At 35.1% G+C, this 24,477-nt stretch overlaps 1 pseudogene; it reads left to right on the top strand.

Moving 5' to 3' along the window:
• The first annotated feature begins 1,536 nt into the window (after positions 1-1,536).
• Positions 1,537-2,245, top strand: LOC141499821 (non-selective voltage-gated ion channel VDAC3-like; annotated as a pseudogene).
• The last annotated feature ends 22,232 nt before the right edge of the window (positions 2,246-24,477 follow it).

Below are 24,477 nucleotides of genomic sequence, written 5' to 3'. Positions count from 1 at the left end.
CTTTTCTTCCAGAGGTGTATCTTCCCTCCCTCCCCACTCCCACATGCTCACCCTCCATCCAAGTACCCTCTCTTCTTTAGTTCTCTGGCTTGGTGCTGCCACCCTGGGCAAAACATGCTCCCACCTTTCTATATTTCCTCCTTCACATGTTGTAGTCTACTTTTTGGGGCCACATGATGGTGATGAAAGATCAGGGCAATATTCACTATAAGAATAGCAGGAAATTGCTGAATCAGATTATACACTCTCCCAGAGGGTGAGATCTTATGGAAAGAGTCCTAAGTGAACTAGAGAGGGATAAACATTCTTTGCTTTTGTTAACTTTTTAAGCTTCTCATAGTCTGTGGAAACAGTTGTAGTTTCAGTATCTCTGGGGTACAATTCATTTTGGAGAAGTTTTTGAAAATTTTGAGGACCAGAGAAAATATCTAGTACTCTACCTTGTTGTTTAGTTGACTCAACAATCTTCCCTCCCAGCTTTATAAAGCATAATTTTTCTCTTTTTAGCATTTACCAAGGTTTAGAGTTGTTATGAATTAGATTTTATGGTTGTGTTCACTTTACATTTTATGCCAAGTCTTTAGTTAGAGGAAACAATTCCCAAATGTAACATTGTTCTTATGGGAAAATATAATTTGCTCTACAATAATCTGCTTTTCATTATGGTTTCCAGGAACACTTTATTGAAAGAGAAGACTACCTATATTTCTCACAAATCTTCATTATTTTGATATGTGTAAAAAATGGTTTTTGTAAGTTACCTCTCTGTCCAATCCCCCCCCCCAAAATAAACCCAAATTACTGAATTATTTATTTTTCAAGGAAGGAGAGTATAAATTTGTCATGGTTGATACACACACACACACACACACACACACACACACACACACACACACAGAGTTGCCCAACTCAGTCATATTCTGGGTTTCAGAATAAAAGTTGTATGAATGAAAGTGATTCTACTTACCTTACAATTCTTCCAAATTGAGAATGTTATAATTTTCATTGATGATGCATTACAGTTAATTCAAGAATAGAGGAAGATGTTCTTGTTCCATCACTTAAAAGTCATAGAAAATAAAATAATGAGAACACGAGAATGAATACTGTTCATTTATTTAAAACAGAGCAGAATATTATTTTTGCATTTAATATTAAGTTACTCACTTGAGTTACATCAAGATAAGACACATACACACACACACACACACACACACACACACATAAAACAAAGAGAATTCAAAGAAGACTATCTGAAGAAGTTCCTTAGACATCCCACTTTTGAAGCCTTTATGTTTTAAAGATATGTTTAAGGAGAGATCTAGATTTTCTTCTTTTTCCCTTGACTTGCTCTAATTTTTTTTTTAATTAAAAAAAGTTCTTGATATTCAGGGATGGTCGTACTTTTCTAGCATCCATTCCCTTGCCCTACTAGCCCCTCAGCTACACTGTGTGTCAGGGACCCTTCCCATGCACATGTACACAAAGAAGTGTGTAACACTCCAAGTTGTTGTAACCTAAGAAAGGCTGCCAAAGATGTCTTTGACAAAGGATATGGGTTTGGTTTATTAAAATAGATCTTAAAACCAAGTCCTGCAGTAGAGTGGAATTTTCCACATCTGGTCATCCATACACTGACACAGGAAAAGCTTTGTAATGAAATACAAGATTTGTGACTATGGTCTTACCTTCATTCAAAAATGGAACACAGACAATACTTTGAATACAGAAATCAACATGGAGGATAAATTGGCTGAAGGTTTGACACCATATTTGTACCAAACACAGGAAAGAAGAGTGAAAAATTAAAGGCCTCCTATAAGTAGGACTGTTTCAGGCTTGGTGGAAATGTTGATGTGAATTTTTTTGGACTGACCCTCTATGGCTGGACTGTATTAGTTTATGAAGGATGGCTTGCTGGCTATCAGATGGTTTTGACACAGCCAAATCTAAACTGTCTCAGAATAATTTTGCCTTGGGTTATAGGGCTGTTGAGGACATTGAAACATCAATAAATCTTACTTGGACTGCTAAAAGTAACAACACTCATTTTGGCATCACTGTTAAATACAAGCTGGATCACAAAACTTCTCTATATGGTAAAGTGAACAATGCCAGTCTTATTGGACTTGGTTATACTCAGACACTCTGAGAAGGTATAAAATTGATGCTTTCAGCTTTGATGGGAAAAAACTTTAATGCAGGAGGCCATAATGTTGGGTTGGCATTTGAATTGGAAGCTTAATATAGTTTTTAAGTAAAGTATCAGATCTACCCCTGGAAATGAAGAGAAATGAAGAGAAATGAACCCATTCTGTTTTGGCCTTAATATTCTTCTGTGAAATTCCAACAATGTGAACTTTTTATTCTTCCAAAGAATTGTTGAAGCACTACCACACTGACGTCTAGAGGTTTTTGAGTCTATTATAAGAAAGAAATACTCAAAGGCACGCAAGGAAGTTGTAATGCTTGTGCCACATTTCAGTTCACTTTCTTTTATTTTAAACTTGTTCTTCAATGACAATGTAGTGTCATGCTATAAAGGAAATGACCTGATCCTCCAGTTCATATATCACAAGCTGCATGTCCTACATCACTTTTTCATGACCTTTTATCAATTTGGTCCTCTGTGCTATAGTGAAAGTTTTGGTTTTGCATCAGAGTAATATTAAATTCATCATATTTGGAACATAAAAATAAGTTCTTATGATGTAACAGGGGCTTTCCTGATAATGATCAGATCACCTACCATGGAGATAAGCTACTTCTGGGAGAAGATATCCTATGTGCCCCTACCACACAGGTGGGAACAACAGTCTCTTTTCTTGGTCTGCATAACTAGAACAAGCTATGTCTTTAAAACTATGAGGCAAGGACAGACATGCTTTCTTTTTCCATAGTTAGAGATAGTTAAGGTCATATTCACTCATATCATGGGGACCATGAACTGACTGAGTGGAAGCAAGGACTATTGTTTATTCCCTTTTTATCCTTTGACTCTGAGAAACTAGCTAGGGGTTTTGTTATTGTCCATTTTATATATATCCTTTTCAATTTCTTGAGGCAGCTAGTCAAATCTCCACTGGATCTGGATTCATGGTCACCTTGGAGTCAAGAATTTCAGGCCAAATGTTGTAGTTGATCAGCTAAGCAGGGAAGCCTTGAGAGCCAAGGTTCTTGGGACTCTGAGTTCAAGGTGGATTTTGTATTTGGAAAATAAATGAGACCTCCATGAGTTTGATGTTTGGGAAAGAATTAAACATGGTGTTAACCTCTAGAGTTTGTACTAATAAGGTAAAAACATTATCCTCTAGAGTTTGATCTCAAGAAAGAACAAGCAGAATTAGGTTAACATCTATGTTTATGAAACTTTCTCAAAGCTTACTGATTAGGCAGGCATGTGTGGGAGCCCAGACAGAAAATGGGAATTTTGGAGAGGGATTCTTATATAATTCCATTATTAGAAAGAGGGGTCTGAAAAAACTGCTTCTGGCTTGTCCACCAGGGGAATGTCCCCTCCCAACTCAGGACTTTTGTGCCTTATCACTTAAACTAAAGACTTTCACAAATCATGTCAATCTTCCCCCTCTTGGATTTCAGTGCCATATTTCTCCCAGGTTGGTCAAAGTGACACCATTGTGTTACCTGTAGACCAATTAAGGAAAGTATAAGAATGTGAGAGGTATATTAAACAATTCTAGGTCTGCCAAGAGATATGGGCAAGCAGCTGAAGGTATAAAAAGGAAGACAAAGTGAGAGGGAAAGGGGAAGTTGGACAGCACTTTGATAAAAATCAAAGAGGTAGTCCCCTTTGATAAGTGGACCTTATAAATAAAAGGTACAAAAGGGGAAACAGTAAAACAAATTCAGAACCTTTCTTCTGGAAACATTCAATAGTGAATCAAACATGGACTCAGAGTAGGTCATCTCTAGATGTAGAAATTTTCTTTGCTAAAACATATTCTACAAAATTGCTCTTAACACAAATTTAAATTTTCTTTGCCAATAACCAGGTCATACATTAAGGCCCTATTATTAAAAAATGAAATTTGGAACTCTGTAAACCAAGGAATTTAGAATTTTAGTTGGCCTATTGTCATGTTATTATCCATAGAAAACAGATCCTAACACAAAATTAGAAGCCCATTTTTATACTTGGAATTAGTATTTATACTTGACATTATTCATTCCCTCATTGGGAAGGTGAGATTCTGCTAAGAAATTCTTATGCAAAAAAAGAATTCATTTAAAAGATGTCAGATTAACTTCAGTTGTAACAAAAGGTTCAAGGATGGTGTGTGTGTATATATATATATGTATATATATACATATATATATATAAAATTGAATAATCAGTTTCTAAACAGTGTATATCAAGTAAGTTACTTTAATAAAACATTTTCAACTTGTAGTCATGTTTAATTGAATAACCCCTAGTGGAAGAAAATCTCTCTTTAAGGTATTTACAAAATAAACAATGTCTTTCCTCTTCTGAGACATTTTGCTGCTATTTCATAACTATGACAGTTATGAGATTTGCTGAATAACAGAATCATATCCTGATTTCATAAATCTTTAAATCATTTGTCTAAGTATCTTATTATAATTATATTATAAGAAATTAATAACTAGTAACAGATGTCAAAGTGAAACATTTGACTAGCAAGTTATTTAGAATACAGAGAATTGTAGCTCAAATGGCTCAAAGTTTATTCCTGTATCTCACTGTAATAATTAGATGCATTCCAGTATTAGATTTATAAGATAAAGATTTAATATTGTGTGTCAATATTACATAAAGGATTTTGCTTTAAGATGTTTAATGAAAAACAACAATTTTATCTCATACATCTGAAAGACTTGGGATATTTAAAGACAATAATCCTAAATTGCACATAGTTAGTTTATAAACATTGTCTATAGTAAAACTTATTAAATTACTAACCATGCTCAAATAGACACAAAATAGACTACTGCTGTCAGAATCCCTTTAAATAATGAGAACATCTTTAGGTTACTCTTAAACATTTTCTATACATTTCTACACATGTTCTAATTCTAGATTAAACAACCAACATAAGAAAAAGAATCAGATTTCCAGTTGAGGTGACACAAAATACTTATAAATTGCTACTCTTTACTCATATAACATTTCTGTATTGAAATCCTATTTCTTAGAACTAAAAAAAAAAGAAACAAAAGTTTAACCACAGTCTAATTATACTCATCATTCTGAAAGAATAAGATACTTTAGGAATTGAATCTTATCTTAGACCTGGAATGGTAGTAGATTCAGATCAAACAGCAAGATTACTAGCTTTTGATCTGAGATGATGAGCTACTTTACTATTAACTTTTTTCTGAAAACATTAATTAAGGATGGTCCAAGGGCACAACAACTCTAAGAATGAAACTCCAAAAAGTATATTCAAGATCTCACTAATAATCATGGGTTTGACAAAATTGTTATCTATCAAATTATTTTTACAATAAATTACAAATGAAAATTTAGTAAGCCTTCTATAGATCACTCAAAAGGACTTTACAAATGATGTTTTTTCCCTAAACTTAAACATATCTTCTTAAGTCTATTTTCCTTTCTTAAAAAGAGCCTAATTTTAAAGGAACAATTATTAAACCCTTTATTACGTAAATTAGTTGAGAACTTCTAAAATGAAGCTCTTTCTTATTCATTCTTTTTTTTTTAATTTTTCAAGGCAATGGGGTAAAGTGGCTTGTCCAAGGCCACATAGCTAGTTAATTATTAAGTGTCTGAGGTTGGATTTGAACTCAGGTACTCCTAACTCCAAGGCCAGTGAGCTCTATACACTGTGCCACCTAGCCGCCCTTCTTATTCATTCTTAAAATAAAAATAAATCTTTAAAATTGAATTTATTAAACCTTAAGTTAATATAAATTGTCTTTAAGTATCATAAATAAATATTAAAAGTTGAGAAAACAAAATTACTACAATCCCTAATTACCACAAAATTTCTAAATACCATCTTCACTCGGCATAGGTTTTTTTTTTCCCCTATAGGGAGTAGTCTCAATCTTCTTTAAGCCAAACAGCATACCTTATTACAATAACAAAGTTTACCAGGCTTTTAAATTTTACTCAATATTTTTCTTTGCCTTTAAATATATCACTAGAAATAATCCCGCAGAGATAGTTCACTTAAACTCTTAGAAGGAATTTTATAACACAAGGAACTCTTGCAGAGGGCTGATAAGGATTTAAGACTAGATGTTTCTTTCAAGATTTGCAAGAATTTTCTGTTTCTTGGAACAATTATTAATTTTTCCTTTTTTAAATACCTATGTAAACACTTAACTGAAACAATAACTCTAAATAATTAAGTTAACAATTCCGTGATTTTCATAAGTAATAGCCAAACACATTTAGGTGAATTTCCTTTCAATATAGGTCAAAACTTGGAAGTTAATAATTTCTTAAATTATATAATAGTCTAAATTGCTTTAGACTATTACAGCACATGATCATATATGATTTTCCTATTATTAATATAATTTGTGTAATGAATTCACTAATAATTTAATTTCTAGAGATTCTTTTTTCATAGGTAAACTCTGAAGTGTGAATGGCATTCCTTCCCTGACCTGGACTTGCCTGTGTTAGGTGAAGTGAATCAACCTGCACCAATGGGCTAATTAACCAAGAAAACCACACAAACTCCCAAAATAATTGTTTTATTTGTTTTTTTGTGATCTGCTTTCCCACATTGAAAACAGTCAATCTAAGCACTACCCAATTACTGGCACTCTGACTCTGGCCTGCTCTGTTCACTTAGGTTAGATTGGCTAAGTAAAAATTCAGCTAACGACAGAAATTACCTTCCTACTATTAGCTACTTAATCCATTCATTCTCTTCTTTAGTTTCTCAAAAGTATAATCTTTATTCTAACAACACATGGATTTTAAGAAAAAATGCCCTTTGATTCAATTGTTTACCAAATTTATATATATATATATATATATATATATATATATATTTGTTTACCAAATATATATATATTATCAAAGAAAAATATTTAACAAGGTATAAACTATGTTGTCTTTAAAACTTAAAACAAAATTCATTAATTTCCAATCAAGTGATCTTAATTTAGCTAAATGCATTTCCAGATTGCCCTACTCAGAAAACTGTCTCATGAACATTGGCATTTAATGCTGTTTACTTTTAAAACTCATATAAAATTATGAAGTAATTACATCTAATTAAAGAGAAAATAAAAACAGTTAACATTCATACAGCATTTGCCTTAAACCAAACACTTTACAGTCATATCATCCTCATGACCCAGAGAAATGGATCTCATTATCCTCTTACAGGGCAATAAACTGAGGTGGTACTCTCTTGGGGTTAAAAAGCAAATACATTTCTTAATGTCAAAAACAAATATCATGTGACCCTGTTTTTATTTCCTTTAGGACTGAATTTTTAATTAAATCAAACCAAATCTGGATTTATAATAGCTGATAGTAATACATTTTATAATGCATTTCTCTTTCTCTTTCTTCCTCTGTTCTCTCTAAAAGAGGTGAGAAGGATTTCCTTCTACTTTCTTAAAGTGCAGGAATTTTCTGCTTTGAGATTTATTAGACAAAGAGCTAATTTAAACATTCTAGGCCCCACCATTCCCATCTTCCTAGGGGTTTTAAGCTGCATATACTAGGAAATCCATATAAAGGTTTACAGTCTGAAAACACTCTTATTATCAACATCAGGCTAGTTTAAAATGTGCTGGACTTGAAATATTGTGCAAGTTTAAAGTTACTGCTGCTTTTTGGATTCAGGCAAAGACCTAAGAAATTTGATTTAGTGCTGCCTGGTGGGATCACTTTCTCCAGGCAGAGATTTCTAAGAGTTGTCACAAGACTTGAGTTAAATTAAAATATTGATTAAATAATTGAACAGTACAAAGGAAAACTTAAGATTTTTAATATAATAATCAAAAGGTCTCCTAAAGATTTATCCTGAAAGTTTGGGTGAGCAGGATTAATCAGATGATCTAACTCCTAGATTAAAAACTGATTACAGACTGATTTCTATGGGATTCACTTTTTCTGGCTGACTTTCAAATTAAGGCCATTGTTTTTATAGCAAATTGTCCTCAGTTTTATTAACAGATTGACTGTGTACTCAATACAGCTTTCCAAATTAAAAAATAACAACACTATATTCTCTTTTTTTCACAATAGGATGGGTGGAGCTCAATTCATGGATCTGGTTCATAGGTATGGGCAGAACCATTGTCATTAGGACAATTGCTCTCAAGTGGAGAGGGTAGGCATGGGATGGGAGCTAAGCCACAGTTAAAACCACAATACAGAAAAGCCTATGGGGGAAATCCTTTTGATAGCCTGAACTTCTCCCTATTCCCATGATTTAAAGCAGAGTGGGTTGTGAGGTAGTGGGGAGGGGCAACAGCAGCAGCAGCTGCAACCAAGAGTGGAGTGGGGAAGGGGAATTGAAATAAACTTTTATGAAGCAGAGATTGTAATTAGATGTCTATAAGTTTTAGCCTTAATTTCTTTTTGAGTTCAATCCAATTTAGATGGGTCAAAAAAGTCAGGGTCAGCATAATTTAGGGTCATGTCACAACAGTGTTGTTGCTAGAGAGTTCCTCTTTCAATTCTCCAGGCTATCAGAGTCACATGCAACAATACTGATGACCTTTGTGAGTTTGGTCATTTAGTAAAGAATTAAATTAAGCATAGTGTTAACCTCTAGAATTTGTCCTAATAAGAGACAAATGTTAGCCTCTAGAAGAGTTTGGTCTCAAGAAAGAACAAAAAGCATTAGGTTAACATTTACATCTATTAAAATTTCTTTTAGATTGCTAATAACCAGTAAGGCTTGGGGACCTGATTAGATCACTGGAACTCAAAATGGAGTTTTGGAGAGGAATTCTTATGCAATTCCACTATCAGAAAGTGAGATCTGAAGGCTGGTCCATCTAGGAAGAGGCTCTTAACTCAGGATAGAATTGGATAGCTGACATTCCTAGAAAGCATGTCCGGGAGGAAATGTCCCCTCCCAATTTAGGATTTCTTTGCCTTATCAGTTTTGCTAAAGACCTCCACAAAGCATATTTATCTTCCCCTTCAGTATGTCAGCACTATCCAGTTATCCTTCTCACAATGAATCAACTCATATTTGTTATGGTTTTCAGAGTGTGAGATAGTCTGAGATTATGTCCCAGGTATTGGAGGGGTGGGGTGGAAATGTGTGTGTGTGTGTGTGTGTGTGTGTGTGTGTGTGTGTGTGTGTATGTGTGTGTGTGTGTGTGTGTATGTGTGTATAGAGAGAGAGAGAGAGAGGTATCTGTGTAACAGATCCATCTATCTATCTAGATGTATATTCTTGCTATTCTATAGAAGTAATTATTTCTTTGTTAAAACTCATCCAACTATTCAGAGATAAAGAGGATCTGAGGTGCAGGGAACTCCTACAATTGAGGAAACATCATTGGTGAGAACAAAGTTAATAAGTAGAGAGACTGGGCAATCCCACAGTCCCCCTTAAGGGGGATGAAATGTAGTACATTTAACTTCAGGAAAAGGAGACTAGAATAATTACTATTTCAATAATAGCCTTTTTTTTATCACCTTTCTTTCCAAATACATAACTTCTCTCACTCCTGCTCTTCTAAGTTAGAATAGTTTAGTAAGAGTAATTAATGTATCAAATAAGTCTGATGGTATCTCCAAAGTTGTTCATTCAGAGTCCCCCATTTTAGAAAAAAAGGGAGGAGATGCATTTTCTCATCAATTCTTCAGGCCTAAACTTGTTCATTAAAACTACATAGCATTATTTTGGTTATTGTTCTTTCACTTTACATTGTTGTAGTCAATGTGTAGATTGTTTTCCTGGTTCTATTTTATTTTTCATTAGTTCTTATAAACTTTCCTAATTTCACCATTCTTTATATTTATCATTTTTATAGAGCAATAATTTTCCATTGTATTGATGTTTAGTCATGTCCCCTTTGATGAACTTCTATTTTATTTCTAGTTTTTTGCTATCAGACCTCAATAAATGATTACAGAGATATCTTATGCTAAAGACACAAATAAGATGAATTTCCCAGGAACCTAGAAGGGAACATCTTCAAATAGCTATAATTTGCTAGAACCTTTGTCTCTAACAGCTAAGATAAATCTGCTAATGAATTACAAATTTCAATTTTAATTGATTTCCCTGGATAAGCCTTCATTTACAGAATTATTGGGTGTTTTATCCTCTGCACCACCTAGCTATCCTCTGAGTGAGTTGACTGAAGTGCACAGAACCAGAAAAACATTGTATACATTAACAGCAACATTGTGTGATTTTTGGAACAATTAATATGTTTAAAAAAAAGAAAGAAAAAAAATTTTAAGGTTTTTTTGGCAAGGCAATGGGTTAAGTGATTTGCCCAAGGCCACACAGGTAGGTAATTATTAAGTGTCTGAGGGTGCATTTGAACTCAGGTCCTCTTGACTCCAGGGCCAGTGGTCTATACACTGCGCCACCTAGCCACCCCAAGATATTTTTTAAAAAAGAAAATTTAATAGTTTTTGAGAGTTGGTTGATGCTAGGTCCAGTATACCTTACGTTGTGCTGTTTTTCCACAATCCTTCCAGATAAACTAGTTCTTAAGAAAAAGTGAGTTGCTTCCTAAGTCATTTCTGTTTTGAGACTTAACAGATATTGGGTTATTGAGTTCCATTGTTACTGAATATCCCTTGAAGAGGTGTGTTCCATTGATTTATTTCTCTATTTTTCAACTGAGTCTAAATAGTTTTGATGACTATTGCTTTGTATTATAGTTTGAAGTCTGGAAGTACCCCCCCTTCCTCCCCCTCCCCCCCCACCAATTCTCCTACCTTTTTAATTATTTCCCCTGATATTGTAGATATTTTTTCTCCAGATGAATTTTGTTATTACTTTACTGAGTTCTCTAAAGTGTCCCTGTGATACTCTGATTGTTATGACATTAAAACTGTAAATTGTCTTTGGTAATGTTGTTATTTTTATTATATTGGCATATGGGGGGGTCAATTAAATTACTTCTTATTATTCTGGGACCTCAAAAGTACCGTGTAAAAGTGATTCAAGAACTCATTAATGTTCATTTTACAAATATAGAATTATCATTCGAGTAATTTACTTTCAAGGGATCTGCAAGAGATAGTAAGTACTAGGTTAGAACTTAGTAAGATTTCTCTGTCAATGTTAGAGAAGTGCCTTTTTTTGCCAGTAATTGGAGTTAAGCTCCTGTTTTATATTTAGCAGACTTTAGTTTCTTTCTTTTTGTGAAAATCAGAACAGTTGCTCTTTTTTTTTTGTCCTGTGCTACTGTTCTGTTCATCACAATCTTTCAGATATTACTGACAGTAGCTTAGCATTAACATTCTTAATAGTGCTTAGCAGTCCTACAGTCTGTGTTCATTCGTGACTAATGAAAGATGCCACTGAGCCTCCCATGTAATCTAGCTTCAATGCTCATCAGAGAGTAGCCTAATTTGTCTGGAGATATATCTTGTTTTTTAATTCCTTGACATCTTTTATACTCTTGAAAAGTGTTAACATAATGAATTTCTTTCTACACAAGAGGGTTCCAAACCACTTTTAAAATTACTCAACTAGGTTAGACTCAGGAAAATGAGACAATGAATTTTAGTGGTCCTTGAGCTGGGTGCTTCCACTACTTTTCCCATCACCCACCTCCTGAGAGTTGTCTGGGCTACAAAATTCCCTGTGTTGCAGAAGAACAGGTATTATAGAATTGGCACTCACCTGTGAAAGTGGCCTGAAATTCTGAAGCACCCTTCTGATTCAGATGAATTAAATGTTTCTGTAAGGAATAATGAATAATATGGATACCATAAATGGAGTCTCAGTAGAGCTGGAGGTACTATCTCTTAAGACTTTAAAATAAATCAGTTGCCTTAACAGCATACAGTTTTTTATTTTACATTAAAAAATAATTGAAATTTGAGCAAAAGACATAGTGAATATATGAATTTTTAATCAATATAACCCACAAACAGTAAATTTAATAAATTATAAATGATAAAATTATTGAAAAATTAAATATTAAACATTCTCCCATAAAAATGTAGAACATTTATTAATTAGGATGCATTTCTAGTATAATATGCACGTAACTTTTTAAACCAGCTGTGTCATAGATATATAAATGAGCTCACTCTGCTGATGCAGCAAAGACCTGGGGTTTACATGGGGAGCATCAATGAATCATATTGGAAAGAACTTCAGACCTATCTAGTACATGCAACCTAGATAGTAACAATAATTTTTGCTATAAAATACCTAACCAATCATCATCTAAGAATCTTTCTCCCCAGGCAGCATATTCTACTTTGAATTGTTCCAACTTTAGGAAGCTTTGCCTTCCATCAAAACTAAATTTGTCTCTTTAAAACTTCTATCCCTTGCTCCTACTTCTGTCCTTTGGGACTAAACAGATATTAATAGCCCTTCAAATTCTTGAAGACAGCTGGTGAGAGGTAATGAGAATCTGAACTGTAAGAGTGGTTATGTGAATATAAAGAAAGGAACTTATATGAGAAGTGGTATGAAAGTGGAAATGACAAGATTTGGCAATTGATGGCATATGTGGGGGTGAACAAGAGTGAGGAGTTAAGGATAATACTGAAGTGATGAATCTGGGGGACTGGGAGGATGGTGGTGCCCCCAGTGATAACAGGGAATGTCAGAAGATGGGAACTTGGAGTTAAAGATAATGAGTTCTGTTTTGGACATGTAGAATTTGAGATGCCTCAAGAATATTCAGGTCCACAGAAATTTGCTTGAGAAAATGGGAGAGGATTAGATCCAGAGTACATAAAGAGGAATACTTCTTCCTTATTTACTAGAGTAAAGGAATTTAAGATGAGAGACAAAGGTGTTCACTGAGATTGGCTTGAGTTTTTCCCTTGATGTATAGAGTTGAGACCTCCTCAATTGAGAGGGAAGTGTCATAAGAAACTTGACCAGAAATTATACTGAAATAGCTATGGTACTAAGTAGGACAATCAGTTAGAGAATAGGAGTCAAGCTACTTTGGGGCTCAGGTGGGATAATGATAATGATATACCATCCCCCGATCGAAAGTCTTTTAACTTTGAACAAGTTATTTTAACATAAAAATATTAAGTAGCATAAAGTCAAGCACATATCCCTGGGACACTCCACTGTGACTTTCTTCTAGAGGTGACACTGAACTATGACAATGATGACTATTAAGTGAGGAAATTCTACCAGTTCTGAATCCATTTAATTAATGTGGTCATCTAGTTCACCTTTTCCCATCTTTTCCACAAGAATAGTATTGAAGATATCATCAAATGCTTTGCCAAAACCTAGATAAACTATATCCACCAACATTACCTAGATCTATAGGTGTATTAACCCAAATTGGGCAAATATTAATCAAATGGAAAAATGAGATTATTCTAGTATAAATTGTTCTTGATGAAATCATCCTGGCTTTTTAAAAAAATCAAAGCTTCCTTTTCAAATTGGCTAATGGATATGTGAAAGATCTCAGATTTCATCATTGTAGAGAGATGGCAAATACCGCCACCAAAATAAGTGCCCAGTGAATGAAGAGATATATCCGAATGAGTTGTCTGAAGCATATGATGCTAATTAATCAGTCACAAAGTTAGTGAAAAAAAGCTTAAGTTTTACTAATTACAAAAACAGAATTCTATCCACTACACCTCACTTCAGCTATTAAGGTTCACTAACGGAAGCTTTCTTTGCCAGTGTCAGCTAATATTGAGTTTTAGTACTACTAACATTATTATTATAGGACTTTGCCAAACCCTCAAAAAAATTCTAAGTCATTTTGCTCTCACCATATTAATACTTCTTTTGCTCATGTTAAAAATCCTAAGTCTGTTTACATTAACCTCTTGTGAGAAAGATAGGAATCATTTCTTCTATATACCTCTTACCTCTCCACACAATCCATACATTGGCATTATCCACTCCCATATACAGTAATTTATTTGAATTATATTTTCTTATACCTTGAAATTTGGAAAAGCTAAATATATGAAGAATGTTTTCTGGTCTGTTGGATACAGATGAAAATAAAAGGTATTTATAGTTGAATGTAATCCATTCCTTGATCTGTGAGCCAAAGGCCTCTAGGGAGGGTCAGAGATCTATATAATACTTTTTCTTGCTCAGAGTCTGACTTCATTGAAAAATGAATAAAATTGTAGTTAGGCAGATGACTCCCTGTTGACTGTGGAAGCCTAAGGGCACTGATTATTGAAACAAGCATGTGTGATAAATTCAATTCATAAGCTATTCTTCAGATGAATATATCTATATTGTGCAGCAGTTGGTGAATTTATTCGTTAAACTAAATCTTCCCAGAAATGATGAGTGCTTGCTTAGGTCTTATGGTCCTTTTGTAAGTACTCTCAAGCTTTGCAAACTGACAAGTTTAACGTAGGCATTTCCTAATCTCCAGAGACTAAATCAATGCTAAATAAATCATTGGGTTCCCTTCACTCTCTTACTCCTCTCTCCATCCTAAGTTCTGTCTGGGTCCTATCTCAGGAATTTCTATACATACTAGGTATTTGTGCTACAGAAACAAAAATTAAAAAGTTCCTGCCTTCAAGAAGTTTATATTCTATAGGAAGAGATAACAGGCATAATGTTACTAGTTGTAATAGGGACTGGTGACAGGGATGGCCAATTAGAGTTGGTTCTTGGAGCATTAGCAACATTCTCTGCATTCAGGCAATTTGAACTGAGGTTTGGTGAATTAACTTTTGAAAATGTGCAATAATGCATATTAGGGCTCCAGTGATCCTGATTTCAGAGCATGGGTCGATATTTTGCATCTGTTTCATATCAGTTCACTATGTGATAATTTGCTCCTTTGCTCTGAGTATGCAAACAAAAGACATAAATAAACCAAAACTTTCCCTCCTGGTGTTTTTCAAGGTTGAAGGAAGAAATGCTATAAGAAACCCCTTGAGGGAAAACCCCTCACATATCTACTCACCATGTGGTCCAATATCTTTTGTCTCTTATTTGTTTTTTTCTGCTTTTAAGTAAAATGCTATCAGAGATAAAACAAAGTTTAATGTGATCTTGTGAGCTTCTGAAGGTCAGAAGAGCTACTAGAAGTTCTGCCACGGGAATCTGGCAGAGTGTGCACTAAAATCAGATACTGAGACTGGTGAGGCAGCCCAGACCAGAAGTGGAAAGTACCTGATCCTGCTCAGTATGGAGTAACTTATAGAGGAAAACACCATGTCCTGAAAGCAAGGGAGAGATATTCATCCACCATGCCACATCCAGAAAGGATCTTGGTGGGGAACAACGTTTTGTAGCTACTACATTTGATTTGAACTCACCTACTTGAGTGATTGAGGCAATATAGGAAATTATGCCCCAGGTGAGAGAGAGAAAAAAAAACCAACCACTTTAATTTTGCATCTATTTTTTTCAAAGTTTAGAGGGGAAAGTGTGCTCCCAGCTTTGGAAGCTTTTGTACTTCAGGTCTTGCTATATCTTCCCATTAAATTAAATTTATAGGGCGGCTAGGTGACACAGTGGATAAAGCACCGGCCCTGGAGTCAGGAGTACCTGGGTTCAAATCTGCTCTCAGACACTTAATAATTATCTAGCTGTGTGGCCTTGGGCAAGCCACTCAACCCCATTTGCCTTGTAAAACCTAAAGAAAAAATAAATTTATACAAGCTAATTGATGATATTAATTGATCAAAATGACATCGAGGCCCTAATCACTGGTGACCTGATATTGAGGAAATAGTAATTGGTTATTTGCTATTGGAGGGAATTAAATGGGACTTAAGAGTGATAGTATTAAAGAGAAGCTTTTTTCATCCAAAAGTTTACCCCTAGAATCTTGAGGAATCCTAACAGGGGTTAGAAGAATGAGTTCAAAGACTATATGGATTATATATATATATAAAATACATTTTTTAAAAGAAAACCTGCAACCTAATTGCTGTAGGGAGCTTCCAATGGAGAATTTCTTTTATCAGTGCAGACCAGGAAGTTAAAATAAATGCTTGGCAATTTAAGGAAGGCAAGCACTAGCAGTAGGGAAATCAGGAATGACTTCACATAAGGGATGATATTTAAACTGAGTTTTGAAAGAAATTAGGGATTTTAAAGGGCAGATGTGAAGAGGAAGTAGTTTCAATGGATGAGGGATAACCTGTATAAGGATCTGCAAGGCCAATTTTTGGTATAATAAGACTGAGCATGTGAATCAAGTTGTATAGAGCTTTAAATACCTTTTTTTGGCACAGCAATGGGGTTAAGTGGCTTGCCCAAGGTCACACAGGTTAATTATTAAGTGTCTGAGGCTGATTTTGAACTCAGGTCCTCCTGACTCCACTGCTCTATCCACTGAGCCACCTAGCTTCCCTAGAGCTTTAAATACCAAGAAGAAGGAGAAGGAGAAGGAGAAGGAGAAGGAGAAGGAGAGGGAGAAGGAGAAGGAGAAGGAGAAGGAGAAGGAGAAGGAGAAGGAGAAGGAGAAGGAGGAGGAGAAGGAGGAGAAGGAAAAGGAGGAGGAGGAGGAAGAGGAGGAGGAAGAGAAGAAAGAAGAAGAAGAAGAAGAAGGAGAAGAAGGAAAAAAGAAGAAGGTGAAGGAAAAAGAAGAAGAAGGAGAAGAAGGAAAAAGATGAAGGAGAAGGAAAAAGAAGGAGAAGGAGAAGAAGGAAAAGAAGAAGGAGAAGGAAAAAGAAGAAAAAGAAGAAAAAGGAGAAGGAGAAGGAGGAAAAAGAAGAAGGAGAAGGAAAAAGAAGAAGAAGGAAAAAGAAGAAGGAAAAAGAAGAAGAAGAAGGAAAAAGAAGGAGAAGAAGGAAAAAGAAGAAGGAAAAAGGAGAAGGAAGAAGAAGAAGAAGGAAAAAGAAGGGGAAGAAGGAAGAAGAAGAAGAAGGAAAAAGAAGGAGAAGAAGGAAAAAGAAGAAGGAAAAAGGAGAAGAAGAAGAAAGAAGGAGAAGGAAAAAGAAGAAGAAGAAGGAGGAGGAGGAGGAGAAGGAGGAGAAGGAGAAGAAGGAGGAGGAGGAGGAGGAGAAGGAGAAAGGAAGAAGAAGAAGAAGGAGGAGGAGGAGGAGAAGGAGGAGAAGGAGAAGAAGGAGGAGGAGGAGGAGGAGAAGGAGAAAGGAAGAAGAAGAAGAAGAAGAAGGAGGAGGAGGAGGAGAAGGAAAAAGAAGAAGAAAAAGAAGAAAGAAGAAGAAATAAAGAAGAAGGAAGAAGGAGGAGGAGGAGGAGAAGGAGAAAGAAAGAAGAAGAAAGAAGAAGAAAGAAGAAGAAGAAATAAAGAAGAAGAAAGAAGAAGGAGGAAGAGGAGGAGAAGGAAAAAGAAGAAGAAAAAGAAGAAAGAAGAAGGAGAAGGAGAAGGAGAAAGAGGAGGAGAAGAAAGAAGAAGGAGAAGGAGAAGGAGAAAGAGGAGGAGAAGAAAGAAGAAGGAGAAGGAGAAGGAGAAGGAGGAGGAGAAGAAAGAAGAAGAAGAAGAAAGAAGAAGGAGAAGGAGAAGGAGAAAGAGGAGGAGAAGAAAGAAGAAGGAGAAGGAGAAGGAGAAGGAGGAGGAGAAGAAAGAAGAAGGAGAAGGAGAAGGAGAAAGAAAGAAGGAGAAGGAGAAGGATGAGGAGAAGAAAGAAGAAGGAGAAGGAGAAGGAGGAGGAGAAGAAAGAAGAAGAAGAAGAAGAAGAAGGAGAAGGAGGAGAAGGAGAAAGAAAGAAGAAGAAGAAAGAAAGAAGAAAGAAGAAGAAGGAAGAAGGAAGAAGAAGCAGCAGCAGCTATATTTATTCTGAAACCAATGGGATTTTTTGAGCAATGACATGAAATGGTCAGACTTGTGCTCAGGAATGCTACTTTGGAAATTGAGTGTGTGATGAATTAGAAATGGACAGATTTGGGGCACAGAAATCATTTAGGTGGCCATTGCTGTATTCTAAGTGAGTGGGGCCTAAACTAGTGACCCAGAGACAAAAGAGATAGAGATGAGAAATGTTGTAGAAGTAAAATTAATAAGCCTTGTGTGAGGAAGGTAGGTCATTTAGTTTTCACATGGAGGAAGCTAAGATTTACATGACAAAGACTGTGGTCTGCCTGGCTGTTGTGCCTATGTACAAGGTATGTGAGTTTAAGACAAAAGGGGAAATGAAAAAATTGATCCTTCCAATCATTGAGCCAAGTGAGGTCTCCTCACCTGACATTAAGCCCCCTTACCCAAGGGGTGGTCAAAAATTAGCTCCAACTCATCAAGGGTTGACCTAGGGTCCTTGTCCTCTGGAAGTGTGTCTGCTTAATGAAGTCTATGCAAATTATGATATACTCCCCTATGCTCATTAGTCTAATGACCAGGGTGGGGAAAAATATATCAGAGAGTGATTATGGAGTGGCTGCTTTGATTAGATTATAACCTGATGATTCAGACCAATGACTGACTTGGAGTAGCAAGCCTTTCAAACTGCATATAAGACCAGACATTGTTGCAATTTGGGGCCTTTCCCTCCAGGGGAAATGAACCTTTTCTGCAGAAAAGTTAATTAATAAAAAAGTTATTTTAATCACTCTACACTAAGCTTTTATAATTATGAGTCATTTACAATGCCTTAGCAACTGATGAGATAGCTAGAAGGCTATCATCCCTGAAGACTCAGGGATGACTCTAAGGATGTAAACTTGTGTGATGAGAAGGATGGTGTGTTCTACATAGAAATAGAGAAATTTGGACAAGAGTGGATGAGGAAAAAGAAAAAGTTTTGTTTTGGAGATGTTGAGTTTGGCATATCTCTGGAACTTCCAGTTAAAATTTGAAACATGGGGTTCAAGCTCAGGAGAATGACTAAAGTTGACTGTATCAATCTGGGAGTTATTTGTGAGGAAGTGATAGTTAAAAACCATGAAAGCTGATGAGGTTACCAAGAGAAGATTAGAGAAGAGAAGGGGGAGCAATCAGGAGGCAGTCTTGAGTATATCCACAGTAAGGTGGTGGGATAGAGATAAAGATGGAGGAGTGATCCTATAGGAGAAGGAAAAGGAGGAGAATGAGGTGGGGTAGAGAGAGGAAGAGGGAGAAGAAGAGGGGAAGGGAGAGAAACAAAGTTGAGAGAGTATCTAGGAAGAGAGTCATCAACAGTGTCATGTGTTAAAAAGAGATAAAAAACTTGAGGCCTGGGAAAAGACTATTAGATTTTTTTAAATAAGACAATGGGATTAAGTAATTTACCCAAAGTCAAATAACTAGATAATCTTTAAGTGTCTGAGGTCAGATTTGAACTTAGATCCTCCTGATTCCAGCACCAGTACTCTATCCACTGTGCTGCCTAGCTGCCCCATTGAATTTTACAATTAAGAGATTAGTATTAATTGTAGAGACCAATTTTATTTGAGTGATGAGGTCAGATGCCAGATGATAAGGGAGAAGAAATAGAAGCAATAAGAGTAAATAACTTTTTCTAGGACTTTGGCTGTGAAAGGGAGGAGAACTATAGGATAGCTTGAGAGGCTGGTAGGGTCAAATGAATACCTTTTTTTTAAAGATGAGAGGAGACCTAGATGTCTTTGTAGATGACAAAAAAGGAATCAGTAGAAAGACAGAGACTGAAGATTAATAAAAGGCAATGATTGTGGGAACAATTTGCTGGAAATCTTGGGAAGGAATGAGATAAAATGTACTTATAGAGAGGTTAACCTTGATGAGAGGACCTCTTCTTCATTAGTGAATGGAAAGAAGGAGAAAAATAGGTGATGTCAAAGGGTTTTGAGATATGGATTAGGGAAGAAGTGTGAATTCCCAAAGATGGACTCTTTTTTCCTAAGTGAAGAAAGATCCTTGATGATAAAGTCGACTGATTAGGTCCTATGGGAGACTTGAATTGCTGTGATGAGTAAAATAGAGAATCAATTAGGGAGGACTAAAAGTATTGCCTTGTAGTCATTAGAATCAGATTATATAAATTTGTAATGGGCTTAGTCAGCTTAGTTGTGTTATCTCCTTTATTTGAGGGAAAGGAGTGGTAAATTTCCAATTCCTTCCTAAGTCATGGATATTGCCCCATTTTCTTGCTTTTCCATCATCAGTGACTGTGGACAAATTCCTTCTCTCTCTCTCTCTCTCCAAAAAACACTAAGATCAAGAAATTCTTCCTTTATGAATAGAGAAGTTAACTCTTTTTTTTCCATCTTTTTATTTATAACATTCATTTTTTACATTTTGAATTCCAGATCCTCACCCTACATTTAGCTACTCCCCAACCCTTTCAGAAGATAAACATTAAAAAAAAAAGCACAAGAACAATGAAGTGGAAAAATATATTTCAAGCTACATTTAGAGTTCATCAGTTCTTTCTTTAGGGGGAAAGCATTTTTCCTTTAGAATTCTCTTGGTTCATTCAGAAAATCTGGGAAAAGGATGCAAAATGAAATTAGGAGAACATTCTACACATTAAAAGCAATACTGTAATGATGATAAACTGTATCTTTTCACAGTTTATCATTCAATTTAGCCATTCTCCAAATGATGTTCATACCTTTAGCTTCTAATTCTTTGCCACCACAAAAGAGTTGCTATCAATATTTTGTATATATAAGTTCTTCCTCCTTTTCTTTGGGATATAGACCTAGTAGTGGCATTGCTGGGTCAAAGGATCAAGCGGTTCTTTTGTCAAGCTTTGGGCACAGTGTTCTCCAGTATGGTGAGGCCAGTTCACAATTCCCCTACTTTTTCCTACCTCCCGATCAGCACTTGCCATTATTAGTCAATAAAATGGTTGTGAGAAGGTACCTCAGAGTTGTTTAAGTTTCATTTTCCTAATCCATAGTGATTTAGACTATTTTTATGTATAAATTTATAACTTTGATTTTTTATTCAGAAAATTGATCATTTATTGAAATTGAAAAATGACTCTTATTTTTATAAATCGGGCCAAATTCCCAATATATTTGAGTAATGATACCTTTAGCAGAGAACTTTGCCATAAATTTTCCCCTGGTTTGGTGCTTTCCTTTTAATTTTGGCTACATTAGTTTTGGTTGTACCAAAGCTTTTTTAATTTCATATAATCAAAATTATCCATTATATTTCCTAAGATCCTCTCCTTCTCTTGATCGATGATAAACTCTTCTCTTATCTATGCAGGTAAAAATTTCCATTCTCCTATTTATGATATCACCCTTTCTGTACTCAATTTGAAACTTCTTATATAATATGAAATGATCATCTATACCTAGTTTCTGCTAAACTGCAATTTTTGTTAAATGGTGATTTCTTTCCCTAAATGCTTGGGTTTTTAGAGTTATTAAACACTAAATTACTATGGTCGTTTACTACTATGTATTTTGTACCTACTCTGTTCCATTGGTCTACACTATTTTTTAGACAGTAACAAATTATTTTGATGATAATGACTTTGTAATATGGTTTGAAATCTGGTTCTGCTAGACTGTTTCTTCACCCCCCCCCCATTTTTGACCTTTTGTTCTTTCAGATGAATTTTATTATTATTTTTATGAGCCTTTAGAGTAATTCTTTGGTAGTTTCATAAGTGAATTGATTTAAGTAGAATTGTAATTTTTATTATATTGGTTCATTTTTGCTCTTCCTCTGTGCAAGTATATTCATGTTCTTCTAAGATCATTGAGTTCATCATTTAAAAAAAATTATTTGTTTTTCCAACTACATGCAATAGTATTTTTACTAATCATTTTTTACAAGGTTTTGAGTTTTACATTTTTCTCCCTCCCTCTCTTCCCTACCCCTGCCATAAAGCAATCTGATATAAGCTCTACATTTATCACCTTGCTAAACAATAGTTCCATATTGATCATGTCGTGAGAGAAGAATCAAATCCAAATAGAAGAAAAAACATTGGGGGGGGGGGAAATGACATAATACATAAGACAACTCTTAAAAATTGAAGATAATAAGCTTTGGTCTTCATTTAAACTCCACAGTTCCTCCTCTGGATACGGATGGTGTTTTTCATCATAAGTCTTTTAAAATTGTCTTTGATTATTGTATTTCTGAAATGAACAGGTCCATCATAGTTGATCATCATCTCATTTTGTTGGTCGTGTGTACAATGTTCTTCTGGTTCTGTTAATTTCACTCTAAATCAGTTCATACAAGTCTTTTCAGGCTTTTCTGAAATCCTGTCCCTTATGATTTTTTTTTTTTTTTTAGTTTTTGCAAGGCCATGGGGTTAAGTGGCTTGCCCAAGGCCACACAGCTAGGTAATTATTAAGTGTCTGAGGCTGCATTTGAACTCAGGTACTCCTGACTCCAGGGCTGGTGCTTTATCCACTTGCACCCACCACCTAGCCGCCCCCCCCCTTATGATTTTTTTAATAGAACAATAGTGTTCCATCACATACATATATACCATAATGTGTTCAGCCATTCTCCAATTGATGGGCATCCCCTTAATTTCCAATTCTTTGCCATTACAAAAAAAACTGATAAGAATAGTCTTGTACATGTGAGATTTTTTACCCTTTTTCATTCTCTTTTCAGGATATAGACCCAATAGTGGTATTACTGAATCAGAGGATATATATATATACAATTTTATTGTCCTTTGGACACAATTCCTAAGTGCTCTCCTGAAAGTTTGGATCAGTTAATAACTCCACCAACAATGTAATAGTATTCTAGTTTTCCCACATCCTCTCCAACAGTGAACATTTTCTTTTCTAGTCATATTGGCCAATCTGAGAGGTATAAGGTGACACCTCAGAGATGCTTTAATTTGTATTTCTCTAATCAATAATGATTTAGAGCAATTTTTCATATGACTATAGATAATTTTGATTTCTTCATCTGAGAATTGCCTTTCCACAGTCTTTAATCATTTACCAGTTGAGGAATGGCTTTTTTTTTTTTACAAATTTGATTCACTTCTCTATATATTTTAGAAATTAGTCCTTTGTCAGAAATGCTAGTTGTAAAAATTGTTTCCCAACTTATTACATGCTTTTTAATCTTGTTTGCACTGATGCTGAGCAAGATGTGGAGAACCAGAACATTGTACACCCTAACAGCAACATGGGGGTGATGAGCAACCTTAATGAATTTGCTCGTTCCATCAGTGCAATAATCAGGGACAATTTTAGGATATCTATGTTGGAGAATATCATCTGTATCCAGAGAAAGAACTGTGGAGTTTAAACAAAAACTGAAGACTATTACCTTCAATTTAAAAAAAAAAAGATGTCTTATGTTCTACATAATTTCCCTGTCTCTAATATTTTATTTCTTCCTCAAGAATATTTTTTTTTCTCTCAACAATTCAATTTTGATCAATGCATAGCATGGAAGCAACGTGAAGATTATCAGATTACCTTCTGTGGGAGGAGAGGGGAGGGAAGAGAGGGTGGGGGAAAATTGTAAAATTTAAAAACTTACAAAAATGATAGGTAGAAACAACTATTGTATATAATTGGAAAACAAAATGTTAATTAAAAAAACTTGGTTGCAGTGGTTTTGTTTGTGCAAAACCTTTTTAATTTAATGTAATCAAAAGTATCCAGTTCATTTTTTGGAATGTTCTATATCTCTTCTTTGATCATAACTTGTGCTCATCATGTTTTTTTTGTTTGTTTGTTTTTTTGCAAGGCAATGGGGTTAAGTGACCCAAGGTCACATAGCTAGGCAATTATTAAGTGTCTGAGGCTGGATTTGAACTCAGGTACTACTGACTCCAGGGCTTCCCAAGCTCATCATATTTTATAGCACAGTAGTGTTCCATCGCAATTATTTGTCTCTCCTGAAAAAATGTCACTTTTGTCTGCTATACAAAATAAAGGAAAATAAAGGACTTTTACAAATATGTAGGACCAAAAACTGTTTTCCAGTGGTTATGGACCAAGGATAGGCAGGATGAAACATACCTCAAAATGAATTACAAACTATTAGCAGCTATTTTAAAATTGTTCAAAATCGGGGGGGGGGGGCTAGGTGGCGTAGTGATAAAGCACTGGCTTTGGAGTCAGGAGTACCTGGGTTCAAATCCAGTCTCAGACATTTAACAATTACCTAGCTGTGTGGCCTTGGGCAAGCCACTTAACCCCATTTGCCTTGCAAAAAAAAAACCTAAAAAGAAATTGTTCAAAATCACAAATAATAAGAGATATGCAGATCAGTTCAACTCTGAGGTCTTCTGTCATATCCATAAAATTGACAAACATGATAAAAGTTGGAAAATTATAGTTGGAGTTGATATGGAAAATCAGGTACATCAATAACTTCTTTTTTTATTTTTTTTATTTTTTTTTATCTCCCTGAGTCACTTTCTTATATGACTTCAGAGCAACAGAGGGGATCTTTTAATGCTAAGTGTCTTAAAGCATATCCTGAGGTTCCTTTCTTAACCACTCCTATTTTTCTCTCTCCACCATTTATTTGCCTGGCTCTTTGCCATCTTCCTTG

The sequence above is a fragment of the Macrotis lagotis genome, chromosome X (genome assembly GCF_037893015.1).
Source record: "Macrotis lagotis isolate mMagLag1 chromosome X, bilby.v1.9.chrom.fasta, whole genome shotgun sequence".
In the NCBI taxonomy this organism is placed as follows: domain Eukaryota; kingdom Metazoa; phylum Chordata; class Mammalia; order Peramelemorphia; family Peramelidae; genus Macrotis; species Macrotis lagotis.
Note: the sequence above shows the minus strand (reverse complement) of the source record. Positions and strands in the feature narration are given on the sequence as shown.